At 25.4% G+C, this 18,460-nt stretch overlaps 1 pseudogene; it reads right to left on the minus strand.

Annotated features, from left to right (window-relative positions):
• Window positions 1-6,972: 6,972 nt before the first annotated feature.
• Window positions 6,973-8,382, minus strand: LOC145842936 (UNC93-like protein MFSD11 pseudogene; annotated as a pseudogene).
• Window positions 8,383-18,460: the final 10,078 nt, after the last annotated feature.

Genomic DNA, 18,460 nt, shown 5'->3' on the forward strand with positions numbered 1-18,460 from the left:
TTTTTGTTATGCTGCCATTCAGTGATTATATTTTAATTAACGTTTTCTTCTATAAAAAATAGTTTTTAAAATGATATAAATGTTTTTTTGTTATTCTTGTTTAAAAGATCTTACTAAGATTTTTATATATGAGTACATAAATAAGTAAATCAAAACAGTTACTACTACTATATACTTTCTCTTTAGTTTGAAGTTTTAAAAAGATTACTAGAAATATTGTATAAATAGTTTAACTAAGTTTAAAAAAATGGTCAATTATATTAATCGTTTCAGATAAAAACAAGAAAACTTAAGATTTAATAGCAAAATTTAGAATAATCTATTTAAAATGAAAAAGAATATGTTCTATTCTAAAACGCTTTAATACTTAAAATAAGCTAGTTTTAAAATAAACATTAGTTTTATTTTAGTTAAAATAGTGCATTAAACAAAACTTTCACACGGTTTCTAATTACGTAAAAAACATATTTAGGACCTAGCTCCAACTTAAATGTTTAATAATTTGACATAAATAATTTTATTTTTCTGTGTGCAGTGTGCAAAGAGTATATGTGTACACTGCGGGGCTTCCTTTCAAGTAAACATTAATATTAGATATTAAAATATGATTTTTAGTTCATAACAAAAATACATTAAATTTAAAGCGTCGTTTTTTTCAACATTAAAAAGTAGTGTATGACTCGATAACCGAAAGGATTTTTCGTACACCAGGTCCTTAGACCAAACTTTTTCAGCGCTTTTTTATCTTTCAAAAACAATATAGATATATCATACTTATTGCTTATTTAGACTTTTATAATTATTATAGAAAAGTTAATGCATTATATTTTTATAAAATGCAGGAATTTAAATATAGAAAATAATTAAGAAAAAATAAAAGTTTTTTAGTATTTTATTTTTAACTATTCTTTTAAAGAACAAATTTATAAATTTATTCTTTCACTGATATAAAAATATTAGCTAATAATGTTAAAGCTTTTAATTTTGTTAATTTTTTTTAATTTAGACTACTTTCTTTTAAAGTAAATTATTAGTTCCACATAAATATTAAATTTTTTTTTCAAGATATTCTCTTTAATTTTAGTTGCTTAAATTTTTTTTGCTTCAAATATACTGTTCTTTACTGCATTTTCAAATATTTTTGCTTACTAAGAAGAAAATGTTTTGCATTTATTGTTACAATTACAAAGTAAAAAAACTTAGTATATATCAGGGTTTCCAAATTTTTTTTTATTAAAAGCCACCTTCAAATAAATAAAAAAGCTATGGCCCCTCCAACCGAATTTTAAAAACTATCACTAAAACCGCATATGACCTTGTTTTTTGCTCTTTATCATCAACTCCAGAATATCTAGTGTAAGTTTCAAAATATTGCCTAGTGGCTCCTCCTTTTACGGCTTTTTGCCCCCTATATCTCTAACTTTTTTCATAATATCTAGTATAAGTTTATAAACTACCATTAGAAACTTATAAGATATTTTTTTGCTCTTCATCATCAATTTCAGAAAATTTAGTGTAAGTTTCAATTATGAACTCATGACCCCATAAATTTCTGTAACGGCCCCTAAGTGGCCACTTGGTCCAGTTTGGGAAATCTTGGTACATATGCTTATGTGAATACTCTGAGAAAAAAATAGTCTTTTTGTAATAAAATTTAAAATGTTTCAATTTTACTCTTATTCTAATACTATTATTAGTGTTTTAATGTCTATACAATATAAGTTTCGATATGAATGTATTCATTTCCGTTGTATGTTAGTAAATTTAATCAGAAATTAAAAAAAACAATACGATAAAGGCAAACTCAATAGTTAAACATCTAAACTTGTTTATGGCTTATCAGATACAATTAGTAATTTGTAATAGCTACGAGACTCATTATTCAAAAATAAAACAAAAAGTAATTTAATCTTATTCAAACGGTGAAAATATACATAAATTACTTATTTTTAAAAGTAAAAAGACTCTAAAAAAGCGTTAAACTTCAAACAAAAGTTCTAACAAATAGTAAAAGTAATTCCAACGGCTCTCATTAGTACGTAGTCTATTACAGATTCATCATATTATTATATATTACTTGTTCGAGAAATGTTTTTTGTCTTTAATTTTAACTAAAATCGTTAATACCAAAGAAAATATTTTGTTAACGTCTCCCAAGATCCCGAAAACAAGCTGACTGGAATACGGATTATGCTTCGATAAAAAAAATTAAGATGCAATTATTTAGTTTAAAATACAAATGCTTCCACTTAATTTAAACTAAACAGTATGTTCATGAAAATTATGTTAGTAAAGTTCTTATGAAATTGATCTAGTATAGACTGTAGCAAGTAATATTATGCTTAGTTATATTTAAACTAATACTAAAGTTTAATTTGTTTAATACTCAAGGAACATTTACAAAGTCTTTGATATAATATCTTTAAAAAAGTTTTATTATTAAAATACTAACTAAACTACTGTTTAAGTAAAATTTTGAAAAATATTAGCTTCTTTTTTGTTTATAGTTTAGTTTATTGAGCGATAAAATAAACGATCAAAATATTTGGTCCTGAGACCTGGGATACAAAGAACGTTACGGTTATCAAGTCGCACACCACAGATATCTTTTATTGTCTTGTCCAGGACAGAAACTTTTTTGTTATAACTCAATCATTGTAGTAAACAATTTTAGTGTATTTATTTTGCTGTTTGCTTACATGGTTTAATCTGTAATAATTAAGTATGTAGGTAAATGTATATATTTACAGTTATAAGAATTTTAAAAGAATAAGTTTAAGTTATTGTTCCAAGCAAAATTTAATCTACAACTTAAATACCATTAAAAAATATTTCTACTGATGGTAAATATTCTAAGTAAAGTATCATATTGCGTTTTCTTCGTTTTGTAATGTGAGTTTTTATTTTTCCTAAAAAATTTTATGTGTATAATATATTATCTTTAAAGTTGAATAGTAAACTTTTTTCTTTGTTTTATAACACAAAAAAGATAAAGTAAACAATGGGTGTGACACTCAATGACCGAAATGTTTTTTTATACCTCAGGTACTTTGACCAATTTTTTTGAGTGTGGATTGTTTTATCGTTTTCAATGAACTAGTATTAACGAGCAAGAAAGAATGATACAACTCATTCCGTGTTAATTTTTAAAAAAGAACTGAGCACAAATTTATACTTTTTGAACTAGCTTTGTACATAAAGTTCCAGGATATCTTTAATCTAAAAAAAAAAAGTCTTTTGAACAAGTAGCTTTCCTAAAACTTTTTTATAGGTACTTGATGACGAAAAATTAAGTTATCTTGTTTTTTATTATGCAAGAGAATTGAAATACCTGACAAAATACAACGTTTAAAAACAATTTTTTGATATTGCATACTTTGGTCCAAATTGACTTATTTGGAGCAGTATAATAAAGCAATTTAGTTATTAAATCACGTGTATGTTAAAAATTTTCACTTATTTATTAAAAAACATTTTATGTAGTCTTTATTGGTAGTATAACTATTAAAATAATGTGAAATTTGATGTCAGTTTTTATCTTACCGGAACACAAAATCAACGTACGTTGTACACATTAGTTAAAAAAAAAAAACTTATATTGATGACTTAAACAGAATTTTTTTTAGCTTAAAGTATTTTGATTAAAACATTTCACATTGACTTTATCATGTTTTTAATGACAAAAATTTGTACAAATTTAGATAGAACTTTAGAAGATTATCAAGTTTTCTTTAATCTTAATAAATCAGGTGATTTAAGACTTTAGACCGAAAATACCAGTTTATACTATTTTTTTTAGGGTACATATTGTTAATTTAGTTCTCGAAATTTCATTATTATTTTTATCAACATTTTAATTTGTAAAATAAGTATTTTAAAAAATATGAATAATCACAATATACGCGAAGACTTTGTTTACTAAAATAAAAGCTGTAATTACATGCAAATCATAATAAATCTGAACTATTATTTTCTTGTTTCCATTTACAAAAAAATACCAGTTTTAGAATATGTAGTAACACTCATTGGTGGTTATATTGCTTATTATACGGAGCCCTATTTTTTCCATTTATGTGTATTATTTAGATTAGAACCACATTGATACTGAAACTAAGTTTTTATGTATAAACCACGTAAGATATATATATAAAATGAATTTCTTTTTGTTTATTATTACCGTAAAAAAACTAAAAAAGTTCAAGTAATAAATGTTTTAGTTAATAATCAACTTCACTGGCATTAAACAAATAAAAAATTTATTTTAAACAGTATCTTAAAAATTAGGAAAAAATGTGTAAAAAGTTGTTTAACAACAACTTTAAAAAAAATTAGTTAACCGTTACAAAATACAATTTGTTGTTAGACTTTAAAATGTTTCAATTTATGTTTTAAAAAAATAAACTTACAATTATAATGTCGAATATCGTTTGAAACGCCTTAATTTAAGTAAGACTAGATTTTGAATATACAAAAAATATTTTTGAATTCTAAGTAAATACATTAAAATTTTTTGTTATTAACAAATTCATCCTCATTTAATATAGATACTATATTTAGAGCCTTGATTTTTAAACTTTCAATAATAAAAAATTGTTTGACTACATTTGTTTACCTAACTAAATATACTACAAACAAAGTTGCATTTAACACAGTTAAGTATCAATATAAAAAAGTTTGATATAAAAGTTCCTTAAAAAACAATTAAAACTATTATTAGGAATACATAAAAGTATAAACATTTTATAAGGTATTATGTTTAAAAAAAATTAGTCTAGTCTCAAAATCATGATTTAAATTTTATTTAAATTAAGAATTGCAAAATTTAAAAAATACTATTTAAGTTGTTGTTTAATTAAAATTTCTATTATAGATAGTATACGTATTATGTTAAATAGATTTAAAGCATATTTTAGTTATAAACTTAAGTAGAAATGAGGTATAACGTCTCAGCTTTTGTCTAAAATTATACATTATATCTTGCTGGTTTTCTACTAAAATAATGAAAAATTTAAACTGATTAAATACCATAGCTTTTAATATAGATTATAAATAATTTATTATAAGCATTTAAAATTAACAAAATTTAATAAATAAGGCCACTTTACTTTCATAAAAGCTTTAATTGGTATCTAGAGAAACGTTTTTAAAATTAACTAAATATTTATAAAAAAATTCAAGCTGAATTTTCTACATTAAAAAACTATAACGAAATATTGTAATTTGTTTTTTCAACTTCTTTTACTTAGTAAATACACTTAAAGAAAATACGAAAACCCACTATTTATTAGTTTTAATTACAATTAGTTAATTTGCAGTTCGAGAAAAAAAAAACTACTAAGTATTATCAAGACTCATATACACTTTATATCCATGCTTTTGTTTGTTTGCATTAAATTTAAAGTAAAAGTTTAGCTGTATACAACATTAAATTTTTTGATTTATACTTTTTACAACTCATAAAATTTTAAGTTTTGAAAGTTTTGGTGTAAAGTTGACTTTACACCAAACTTTAAACATGACTTAAATTACAAAAAAAAAAAAACTATAAGTAAAATCTAATTTAACAGTTTAAAAACACTTTAAACTATTTCACAACCTAAAGTTTAACTACTTAATAAAAATTCATCTAATTAATATAACATATTCTGAAGATAATAGATTTAGCCCATTAAAATTTTAATGATTTATAATTTAAACAAAAGACATACTAAAACATTTGTAGTTCTATAATAAATTCAAATACTTATAAAAACCTGAAAAATTATTCTGACAATTGTTTTATAAATGCTGCAGAAAGTTATACAACTCTTTATGAAAATGAAAAAAGTCTAACTGTTTTGAGTCTAAATTCATTAGCTTTTAGTGATATTTTTATAAAATATTTATTTGTTGCTGAATTAAATACCACTTTTTTTAAAAGAATTCTTTATATTTTTGTTTTTTAATCAAACTTGTGATGTTCTAAGGCTACAGCTAAACTATTATTGTTTCAATATAGAAAATTTATAATTTGTAACTGTTGTTCACTCTATAAACCAAAAAAATTACCAACAAACTTTTCTTAATAAAGTAAGTGAAAGAAATAAAAGCAATGTTTGTAATTCACTAAATCTTAATCATAAAAATCATCATATTTCATTAAGAATAACAGATGAAAAAACAGTAATACGTAGAGTTTTATAATCTTCTTACTGAGTTAGTGACAAAGAGAAAACACTAAATTAAAAAATATTTTGTCCTAATTTGTAAGCACTACATATTTTGATTTTACTGCTTATAGACTAGAAGTATTATTAATTTTACTGGAAATGAAAATAAGTAAAATACTACTATGAAACTTAAATAAAATAACAACGTGTATATAATTGAAAGTATTTTATTGCACTTATCTTTCTGTATCAAACTCAAAAAAATGTGAACTGTATTATAAATGTTATTTATACAACTCAATTTACGTCTATAAAATATCGTAGCATTAACTAAAAAACATTTTTAAGATAATTTGTTTTTGCTAAAAACTAATTGCAAAATAAAAAAAAAATCCAGAAGAGTTCTAATAAATTAGTCAATTTTTTAAAAATTAATTATTTGATTAATAAAGTAAGTACTCAACAATTATAAAAAACTTATGATGGAAAACAGATATTTAGAATTTATTTAAAATTTTACAACAACTTGATATGTAAAAAAAGATGACTATGCTGCAATATGATGATGAATAATTTTTATGATCATTAAAAATTATTACAAATTCGGTAAGATAATGAAAAAAAAAAACAAAGTATAATTATTTATTTTGATAATGCTTCTTCGAACTCACACTTAAAAAATTTCTACTTTACAGAATTTACTTTACACATACATTTACTCAACCACTAATCTTTAATTTTTTTCATACATTAATTTAATTTAACAAAACTAAGTTAAAAAAATCTTTTAAAAATGATTAAAAATAAATTATTACAATTTTTCCTATTCTGGCACATCATGGTGATTTAAGAGAATTTTATTTTCATGCTTTAATCTAGTTTCAACAGTGATAAATGAGAGCATTCCAGCAAAATTAAACGAAACTAGTATTAAAAGTTGATACTGCAGTTGAAGATAAGAAGAATAAAAAAAACCTGCTGCTGCTGCAAGGCACTGCATGAATTTGAAAACTGCAAAAGCTTCAGCACTGTTGTCTGGATAAGTTACTCCTATCAAAGATATGCATTGTGTATTATAACACGCATCACAAAATCCTAACAAGAAGCCACATGCAATAGCAAGCTCGCTGATTGGAGTAATGTAACCAGTAGACATAGTTCCATCTTTAGCTATAGGCGCGTCAGAAGGAAGATTTAAAAATATAAGAAAAAAGGCAACAAAGTGTAAGACTCCTCCCATCAGTATAATAGGGTCTCGACCATATTTAACAGTTTTTTTACCAAATATACCAAAAGTTAACCCACCTACAATCTCTCCAATGCCAATCATAATACCAACTAGACCTACAAGCCTGTCTGAATCAGAACCAAACTGTTTAGTTGCACCAACTGCTGTAGAATAAACTCCGCTGAAAAAAGTTAGTTCTAACCCAGTATAAAAAAATGTTACAGATAACAGCATCATATTTTTTGTACCTAAAAGACAAATAGACTTTTTAAACATGCTATATGCCTCTTCTAATTTTGAACTTTTTTTGTTTTCTTCGAGTAAAGGCTTATCTTCAGTTTCATTATTTGATTCAGTGTTTTCTGAAACTTCTGGATCATTTTCTAAAGATTCTGTGTTATTTTTTGTTTTCAAGAAAGCCATACAAACTACTCCAAAAGCAGATATAGCAGTAAGACCGATGTACAAAGGAATTCTTTGTGAATCACCAATGTTTGTAATTCCTTGCCAAGCAAAGAAAACATACATATTCCCAATAAGACAACTGCCTTGAAGAATTGCCCAAAAAATCCCACTATTTCTACCCATTGTGTTGCTTGTAGAATTTTTTGTAAGAAAAACACCTTGCCCTGTCCATAACACTGCCCCTCCTATGCCAATTAGAACCGAACCAAGGTATAAGCTCCATGTTAGAGGTTTAATAAATGTTGCAAGGTATAAAACATACAAACTAGCACCAATCATCATTGAGTATTTTGATCCAATAACACTAACAACTGATGGAGCAAGCCAATTGGAAAAAGCAAACACAGTATAAATTATTGCTAGAGATGTGTACCCATCCCCGTGATAAGTTGGTTGACCGTGGACATCCTTTGTGTCATTTATGTAACTGTTGAGCACTGTTTGTTCAACCATTCCACATGTTTGAAAACCAGTGAAAACAAACATGAAGGAAAAACTAAGCAGTAGCACATTGTACATTTTTCCATTAGAATTATCCATTTTACCTACATTTATAAATTTTCTGAAAATGTTGTACATATTTATAGTTTACTAATATGTATATATAATATTTATATTTGTAAAAATTGTTAAAAGGGAATGGTAAAATAATTTTTTTGAAGGTGATATGAGTAAAATTTATTAAAAATAGCAGAAAAGTCTTTAAAAAATTTAAAAACATTATGTGAGAGTCTTTTTACTAATTTTTTAATAACAAAAATTAACATTAGCCATTATTTGAAAAGTCAAATTAAGTACTGTAAAATAATTTTGTTGATCAGAAAAAAAAATTGAAAGAATAGTAAATAGTTTTAGGTAAAAAAATAAAAAGGGTATTTTTTGTTTTTATTTTACACAGTAAATTTTTTTATAAAAACATATTTTTTCTTTATTTTAAAGTAGCTAACCTTTTTTTTTTGATAATATATGGTCTTATTTTTTAATAGAAAGTATGAGTTTAAGCAAAAAAGGTAACTAGTAAATTATGTTCAAATTAAATAATTTTGTATTAATTACTTGTCTGGATTTAAAAGTTTTAAAAAAGTCTTATTTATTAATCAAAAACTGAGTTTCTACTTTCTTTAGAAAGCTAGTAACAGAGTAACAATCTATATTTAAATATGTTCTTTATAGAAGGCAAAAACAAAAAAGGAAATAAAAGAAATATTATAGGAAGGTTTTTTAAGGTATTTATATACCATTTGCAACTTAATATCAATAGATTATTCATTTTGTTTTATATTTTATTACACAAAGCTAACAAACAGCGCAATATTTGAACATCTTTTTAATTGCACACTCTGTCAAAATTCTGACATAGTTCAAAACTTTAAAGGTTTGAAATGATGTAAGCAAAGCAAACTCTACAGCCTGGAATCAATATTGATTGAGGAAGAGCGACTTAATTTAAATACGCAAACAGCATTAAATGGAAAAGCTAAATTACTAACAATGTATTAATAAACATATCTTTACTATAGTTCTACTTGCTGAATCACTAAATTTTGTATTTATTTGAAATTATTCATACATCATAATTTAAAGTTATTTTTTAAGCTTTTAACTTACCAGAATTTTTTTTTCAAATTTAATTTAAAACTTATCACTTGAGAATGAAACTCGTATAGTTATGAAAAGCTTTGTGTATTAAAATATAAAACAAAATGAATAATCTATTGATCTTAAATTGCAAATGGTATATAAATAAAAGAATGTTTCAATAAAACAGGGTGGCCACTTGTTTTTGAGAAAATTTCTTCCAGGTTTTTAAAGGTATCCATTGTTTGGGACACGTTTTGGGGTCTATTTTTAGTTTAAAACTAAGTTTAAGGTAAAAAACGGTATTAAATTGTATAATGACATTGCAAGATACTGTAGATCTACTTTAAATATATTTTTTAATAAAAAGAATTTTGATGATCGCAATTTTTTTTATTCTATGTGATAGATTTTTGGTTATACACAATAAAAAAATTAAATAAACATAATGAACAAATGAAAAAATGAAATTCTTTTTGAATAAGGTGTAATTTTATTGAATTTAAATGTCAATGCAAAAAAACAATATTGAAGAGTTTAGAGAAATTGATCATGGAGGTGAGGGCTGACCTTGTAAAAGGTTTGGGGGATCTTTCAAAGGATATGAGGGAACTGAAGGAGGAGCTAGTGATCCAGAAGAATAGAGTTGTTGAGCTTGAAAATTCAGTGAAATTTATTAGTAGTGGTTTTGACAAACTGCAAAAGAAAACAAAAGAATAAAATTCAAATAGAAGTGCTAAAATCAGATAATGTAAAATTATCTGAGATTGCTAATAAAGTTAAGGAAGGTGGCAAGTTGTCCCAAAGAGTTAATCAGTTGGACAACCTTCTAAGAAGGTCAAGTGCTGAAATCTAAGGGATATGGGTATCAGACAATGAGAAATTAGAGTTTGGTGATGAACATACTCAAAATAGTTGACCCTTGGATTCATAGAAATGATATTGTTCATTTAGAATGATGAAACCAGCTGGAAAGGCTGAAGATAAGAAGAAAGTATTTAATCCTATCTTGGTTAAATTTAGATCTTTTGAGCAGAAGGTTAAGATCATGAAAGAGAAAAAAAATTAGCAAATACTCTATATGTAAAAATATTGAAAAAGTGTACATCAACAAGAATTTTCACAGTTTAGTCTGGAACTTCTTTATCTTAAAAGAATGTTCCAAAAGGCTATTGGCTGGAAGTTTTCTTGGTTGTCTGGTGGGGTCGTTTTGATGAAGGAAAAGGAAACAAGCAAGGCTGTCGTAGTTTATCGTGTAGAAAAGTTAAAAAATATTCTAAAAGTAATTGTTAACTATCACTAAGGTCTAAATGTTAATACTTTTTTTTTTAAGTTTTTATTGAGATTTTATTTAGCACTTTAAATTAGTTTAAATAGGACAAATTTGGTTAAAACTGTGTTTCTTGAGACTTTTAGAGTTTGTAAAAATGATTTTAAACCTTCAAATTTTGAATCTTTATACTGTTATGGGTGTAAAAATTGGATGGATGTAAATTTAAATTGTTCTGGGCCATTTATGCTTAATTTTACATTCTATTCTTATAACAGTGATTTATTTTATTGTAAAAATTGTACAAAAAATTTTAAATTTGACATTGTTGGGGATGAAGACTTTTGTAAAATTTGTTTTAAAAGATTTTCTTCTAAAGATAAATGTGTGTGTGTGTTATGAAGATTGTTTTAAATGGATACATTGCAAATGTGTCAGTATACCAAACAAGACTCTTAATAAAATATGTAAAAATGATTTACCTTTTTTTTTGTGAAAATTGTGATTTGAACATGTCTGTTTGTTATAGATGTAATTTAGCTCGTAAAGACTCAGAAAATTGTTTAACTTGTTTTTTATGTAATAGAAAATGTCATTTTGAATGTACAACTAATAAAAATGTTGTATACCAATTTAAAAGCAACAAACTTAGATTTTATTGTGACCTATGTGAAAAATCTGTTTTTCCATTTCATAGCGTTGATGATCTTGACTATGATTGCTTTAAAAAACCTAATAAGATGAGTATTAATAGAAGAGATGTTGACCAATATTTAGACTTAAATTGTGTGAATTTTAGAAAAGAAAATACTATAAGTGTTGTTTACATGAATATTAGAAGCATAAATGAAAATCTACATAAAACTGAGGAATTTTTGAGTTTAGTGAAAAATCTACCTGATATAATATGTGTTTGTGAAACTTGGTTGACTAGTCTGAGACCTTTTATGGGTAAACTGCATAGGTATGATTTTGTAAATAAGTTGTCTAATAGTAATCAATCTGGTGGTGTTGCATTTTTTTAAGAGCTAGCATTTCACTCTTTTTAGGTTGTAGAAGGTGTGTCTTTTAAACAGTGTGATGTAGATGATATGTGGATCTCTATTAATCTTGAAAACAATAAACATCTTATACTTGGTAATGTCTACAGACAACCAAGCTCTACATTTAATACTTTTAAAGAAAATTTTCTTAAAGTTTTAGATATATTAAATGAAAAGAAAAAAATTTTATAATTGGTGGTGATGTAAATATAAACTTATTTAATAGAGATCAGCGTACTTGTGACTATTTGAATTGTATTTCTAGTGCTGGTGCTAAACAATTTGTTGATTCCCAAACTAGACTTTCCTCTGATTGTACCTCTAGTTCTTTGATTGACCATGCTTATTCTAGTTTTGGGCGTGGGAAGCTAAATGTAAATGTTGTAGATTATGATACATCTGACCATATGCATGTTGTTTGTAAAATCAAATGTTTAATGAATAAACATGAATTGTATTATCAAAAATCAGTTCAAGATTTTAGTAAGTTTGATGTTGGAGTTTCTTTCAAATGATCTTAATAGGAACTTGCGTAAATAGAAAATGAGTATTAAAAAAGGTCAGTATATAAATGAGTGTTAGAATCAGTTTGAGAGCATGTTTGGTAGCACAGTGTTTTATCATGCACCAATTAAAATTTAAATAAAAAAGATCAAAAACTAAAAGCTAAACCTTAGATTACAAAGGGGATTATTGTTTCAATTAAAAAGAAAAATCTAGTGTTTAATTCCGCTATCAAAGATAGAATATAAAAAAAATTCAATTACACTAAAAAAATATAGAAATATTATAAATTGGGTTATTGAACGCTCTTAAATACTTTATTTTAAACAGATTGTAAACGAAAACAAAACAACCAGTAAAAAATTGTGGAAAATAATTAACAAAATTGTTGCTACTAAGCCTATCTTTCATTCAAAAATCAATGGTGTGCTTGATATGCATGGTAATATTGTTGTTCAACCAAAAAAATTGGTAATGTTATGTATAAAAAATTTGTGTCTCTTGCTGATGATTTAGTAAAAAAAAGAACACATATTGCTTGTGATTACGATGAGTTTTCATTAGGTTCTGTAAAAAATGGTTTTATTTTTAAGAATATATCAGCAAACGAAGTTAAAAATTATATTAAAACAATGAACCCTAATAAGAGTGTGTGTTCTGATGTCCCTTGTACTCATTTTGTGAAGCTTAGTGCAAAAACAATTTCTCCCTACCTTTCTATATTGTACAACAATTGTGTTGAGTATGGTGTGTTTCCTAATTCTCTTAAACACGCTGAGGTAGTGCCAATTTATAAAAAAGGTAAAAAAATTATGGAAATAACTATCTGCCTATTTCTCTTTTGACTCCTTTTTCTAAAAATTTTGAGTCATTAGTGTGTGAGAGACTGAGAGGTTACTTAATATCAAATGATTTAATGCACTGCAATCAATATGAGTTTAGAAAAATAGTACGTCTGAGTTAGCAGTAAATTAGATTGTTCAGGTTCTGATAAAGGATGGTGAAAAAAAAGTAAATTGTTCTGTTTTCTTGGATCTTGCTAAAGCTTTTAATACTGTTAATCATAAAATTTTAGTATCAAAACTTAAATCTTATTATATAAAAAGCTCAATGTTAAATTTCATTCAAAATTATTTAAAAGATAGAAGTCAGTCTACTGTTGTAAATAATGTCATTTCTAAGTGTGAAATTTTGAATGTTGGGATACCTCAGGGTTCTTCTTTTGGTCCATTGTTGTTTCTTGTATATATCAATGACATATTTTCAGCTACAAATATTAAATTGAGATTGTTTGCAGACCATGCTTGTCTGAGTTATCAACATTGTGATACCATGTTAATACTGTTATAAATATGGAGTGGAAGAAAATTGATGAATGGCTGTGTAAAAATAGATTGTTTATTAATTATTCAAAGACTAAGTTTTTGCTGTTTAATAGAATTGCAAAAAAGAATGAATTCAGTGTTAAGGTAAATGGCTTTGTGATTGAGCAGAGTGAAAATATTAAATACTTAGGTGTGGTATTAGATGATAATTTAAATTTGAAGGCACATTTATAGTACCTAAAATCTAAGCTTTAAAGAAGTTGTTTTATAATGTCAAAATTGAGATATTATTTACGTACAAGTACTTTGAAAAGGGTGCATGACTATTCAAATTTGGACAATTCAAATTCTTAACAAATTGAAATGGCTACAAATAAAAAATTAATGTATATTTTTCAAAAATGAAAAATACATATGTAAATCATATTAATATCTACAGGCTATTTTTTTCTTTTTGCAATAAACTAAATATTTTTTGAGATGTGGTTTTAATAAAGTAAAAAACATAGTTGTTTTTAGGAATTTTAAAATACCTTAAAATATATTTAAGAATTTGCAAAAAAAAAAAAGTGACTTGTAAAAATTAATAAGATCTACATAACTGTTCAAAATATAGGTTTAATAGTTTGCTAACAAAACCTACAAATGCATTTTTAATTATTTTCAAATTTATATTACTTTTTCAGATATAACCTTTTAAATATTTTTTAAGAATTTGGATTGTCAGAATTTGAGTTGTTCAAATTCAAATTGTCATGTAGCCCTTTGAAAATGGTGTATTATAATTTGTTTTATCCTCATATCCAGTACTGTATATCTGTTTGGGGTGGTGCTGCTAGTTGTTATTTGAAGCCAATTGTTTTTAAGCAAAAAAGAATTGTAAGATATGTTTGTCCTGTGCCTGCACTGATTCCAACAAATCTATTGTTTTTGAAAACTGGTATTCTGAAATTGCAAATTTTTAATAGCACCTTACGTGGGTGCGTACCTCTCAAAGTGCGTACCTTACAAAGTCTTTACTTTTTGAAACCACAGAAATTTGGACCTGTAAGTAAATGTATATTGCATATCTTATAAAATAGAAAAAAAGTTCCTGTAAATAATGCTAAAAAGAGTGTGCCCCGATTCGTGTGTAAAACCAAAAAGTTTTTATATCTAAATAATTTTTTTTTTCAAGCTTTTAAAAGTTTCAGGGACACTAGACCAAAACTTAGGATCCAAATACCAAAAGAAGTTTAGGCCAAGTCTCATACAGGTCTCTCAGTTATAAAATTCATTTTCTTTGAAAATCTTGTATTGTGTGAGTGAACAGAGCTAGCAAAAAAAAAAAACTATTTTATTTTTCATTTTTAACTCATAATAATTTTGAAAGTTCTGGTATGCAACTCGATGACCGAGAGGTATTTTTGCTATCCAGGTCATTGAACCAAAATTTTCTGAGCATTTTTTTTTCATTTTTGTTCAATAAACTAAAGTATTGAGTTTTCAATTCCATCATTAGGAATGCTACACCATCAGACCACAACCATAAAGAATCTTCTATGATAGTACAGTAACCTACAAACTAGGTACACACTTTGAACACAGAACAAAAGTGAGTACTCAACAAGAAGTGCATAGTAATGGTTTTCAATTAGCTACATTAAGACCAGTAAATACATGTTAAAAGTCACTAAAGTTTACAAATGTAGGCAAAATCCCCAGAATCAAAAACTTTTATCATAAAAACAAAACATATTTGTTAAAAGTTTATCAGTACCAGTAGTCTTTATCTTTACTCTTTAGTATTTATTTAATTATGTATTTATGTATAATAATTTATTTAAATAATTTTGTAAAAGCTTTAATAATCAAGAGTACTTCGATAAGTTAAATAAGAGCTAAAAACTTAATTATATAATAAACAACAGAATTATACGGGTAGCTTCAAACTTCAACTACTGTTTTTGAATTGCTAGAAAATCTTGCAATTAGTTTGCACATTTCATGAGTCAGCAAAACATTTTTGATAATATATACAATTTTATTTTTGATTTTTTTTTTATGTTTGGGTAAGATTGGTTAGAGGTAAAGGTATAAAAATTAAAAAAAAAAAAAAATTAAAAATATTTTGCTGACTCAGCGACTATGCAAATTAGTTGCTTGATCTTCAAGCTATTCAAAAACAGTAGTAGAAATTTTCAACTACCCGATTTTTACTGCTGTTTCATAAATGATTTAGTTATATGGTAATATTCTTCGTGCACCAGGTCTTTGGAGTTTAGGACAATATGTTTAAAGCGTTTTTTTTATCGTTCAATAAACTATAATGTAGCTCTGTTTCTGTACTGTAACACTCTTGTTTATTATATAATCAAATAAGTATTTATTTATGCATGTAGTTTATTAACAACCCACCATTTTCTTAGATCTATCTTGTATTTCCTTGTACCTTTAAAATTTACATAGTGCACATAATTATGTAATTACTAATTTCAAACAAATAAATAAATTCAATTAAATAAATATTTGTGAAAATATTGATCATGCTTTTATTTAAAAGTGTTTATTCTAAAACGCTAGTTTAGGGCTTAAATTTTTTTCAAAGCAACAAAAAATGTCTGCTTAACCCAAATGACAAGCTACACGTGTGGTGTACGACACGCTAACCGAAAGTTTCCTTTGTACTACAGGTCCTTAGACCAAATTTTTGAGCGCATTTTTTATCGTTCAATAAACATCATACACTAACAGAAATTTTTTTAAAAGCATCTAGTTCTAAATACATTTCAATTGCAATGTTTTTTTATTTTCATTAATATCGCTTTTTAATATGCTTTTTACATTTATGTTATAATACAATCATTGGGAATCTAGACGTTAGTTTCACAACTCATTATTTTCATTAAATGAAATTTATTATATGTTTTCTTTTAAATATTGGATTGATACAAAGTTTGTAAATTCATAACTTTTTTTCCTGTTCCTTTTAGTTTAAAGCTATTTTATTTCAAAACAGTACATTAAATACAATACATTACAACTCATTTTTAAATTTAATGCTTTTATATTACTAGTTTAAGGTTTTTTTTAATAATTCAAACCATAATTAAGTTATTTTGAACACAGCGTTTTTCGGCTAAAGTTGCGTACCATACCTGCAGTTTGTATTTAGCAAATGCGTACGTAGTTGGTAGGTTATTGTACATAAAAAAATTTGATATATTGTTCAATGTTCAAAATTGTAAACAGTTAGATGTTAATTGTTTGTAAGTATATGGAGGAAGAAGGTATGCAGAATTTTGATTGCTCTGTCGAGTACAAGTGGGAACGGGTAAAAATTGCACGAAGAGAAAACTGTTCGAGGGGACTAAATTTCACGAAGACAAAATTGCACGAAGGGTCAATTTTGCACAAAGATACCTTTGCACGAACACAAATTTGCACGAGAGGACAAAATTGCACGAAGACAATTTTGTACCAAATTCAATTTTGCATGGAGGGTCATTTTTGCATGAGAGTAAAAAAAAACAGAAAAATATATATCAAAACAACTAAAAAATAAATTAAAAAAAAATCAAAATAAAAACAAAGTTACTGACCGAAAGTAAGGGGTAACAGCGATAGTAAAAATAAAAAAATAAGTTATAAAAGTTATTGTTAAAAAAAAAAAGAACAAACTAAATTTAATTACTTAAAAAAAGCTACCGACCGAGGGTAAGGGTTAGGCTTAACAGTAATAGTAAAAAAAATAAATAAACAAAAAATTGACAAAACAAATTAAAAACTAATAGTTAATAAAAAACTCAAACCGTGCAAAAGTGTCTTCGTGCAATTTAGTCACCTAGTGCTATTTAGTCCCCTCGTGCAGTTGTGTGCGCTCGTGCAAATTTGACACCTACCTAGTACAAGTATGTCTCTTAAAAACAAAAATTTATTTACCCAAACATTTAACATTTGAAACAAATTAAGTAAAACCTAAAATTATAGATGGGTTGGGTACTCTAGAGACTAATCTTAAAATTTATTCATTTAGTTAGTTTTAGTCTGAAATACTAAAAAAATTAAAACTTTTTCTACGGCTTTATGACGCAATTAAGCTGACTAATTCTCGTTTTACGGTTAAACTTTACTAATCTTACTGAAATTTAAACAACAAACTATACCATTTCTATGTTAAATATGCTGTTTAAAACTAAAAACTAAAACTAAAAATAATATTTCTTATAAATTGAAGACAACTAACTAAAGATGTTATCATCATGTGAAAAATAGTTTAAATCATTCGTTTAAAAACTTAAGAATCAGGCATAAAGTGTTCTTATCAAAAAAACAGTTGATGAATAAAAAATCTTTAAAGTAGTTAATGTAGAATTTTTTTTTAATTTTTCTTTAGATATAATAAAAGTTTAATAATATCTGCGAAAATTGTTTAAGTAACAAAATAAAATATCAAGTTTTAAACATAATGGCCGCAAATAATAAATTAAGAGTTAATTAATCCTGTAGTTGATTAGCTTGTTTTCAAATTAGTCAAACATAAAACCAAATATAACATGGTAATACAATTTTTAAAAATAATTGTTTTGAGTGTATATTCTTTTCGTATTGAGTTTTATTTTTACAAAGTACGTTTGAAAACATAAAGAAATTTTATTTGATACATATTTAAGTGCAATCGATAAACAAAAATTTTTTCTCAAAAAACTAAGTTTAAGTTGTCTTAAATCTTAGTTATATTTTTTACGGTGCACATTTAACTTAAAACTATTTTATAAAGAAGTTAAATAACTTTTGATTTAGTTTAAGAAAATTATTTAAATTTATGGAAGTCTTTTAAAAATTAATAACTTTTTTTTGCTATAGTTTAAGTGCTTAAGCTCAGATCGTAAAGTATAAAACATACGGTAGGGGAAAGA

The sequence above is a fragment of the Thalia democratica genome, chromosome 8 (assembly GCF_965202585.1).
Source record: "Thalia democratica chromosome 8, ktThaDemo2.hap1.1, whole genome shotgun sequence".
Classification (NCBI taxonomy): Eukaryota; Metazoa; Chordata; class Thaliacea; order Salpida; family Salpidae; genus Thalia; species Thalia democratica.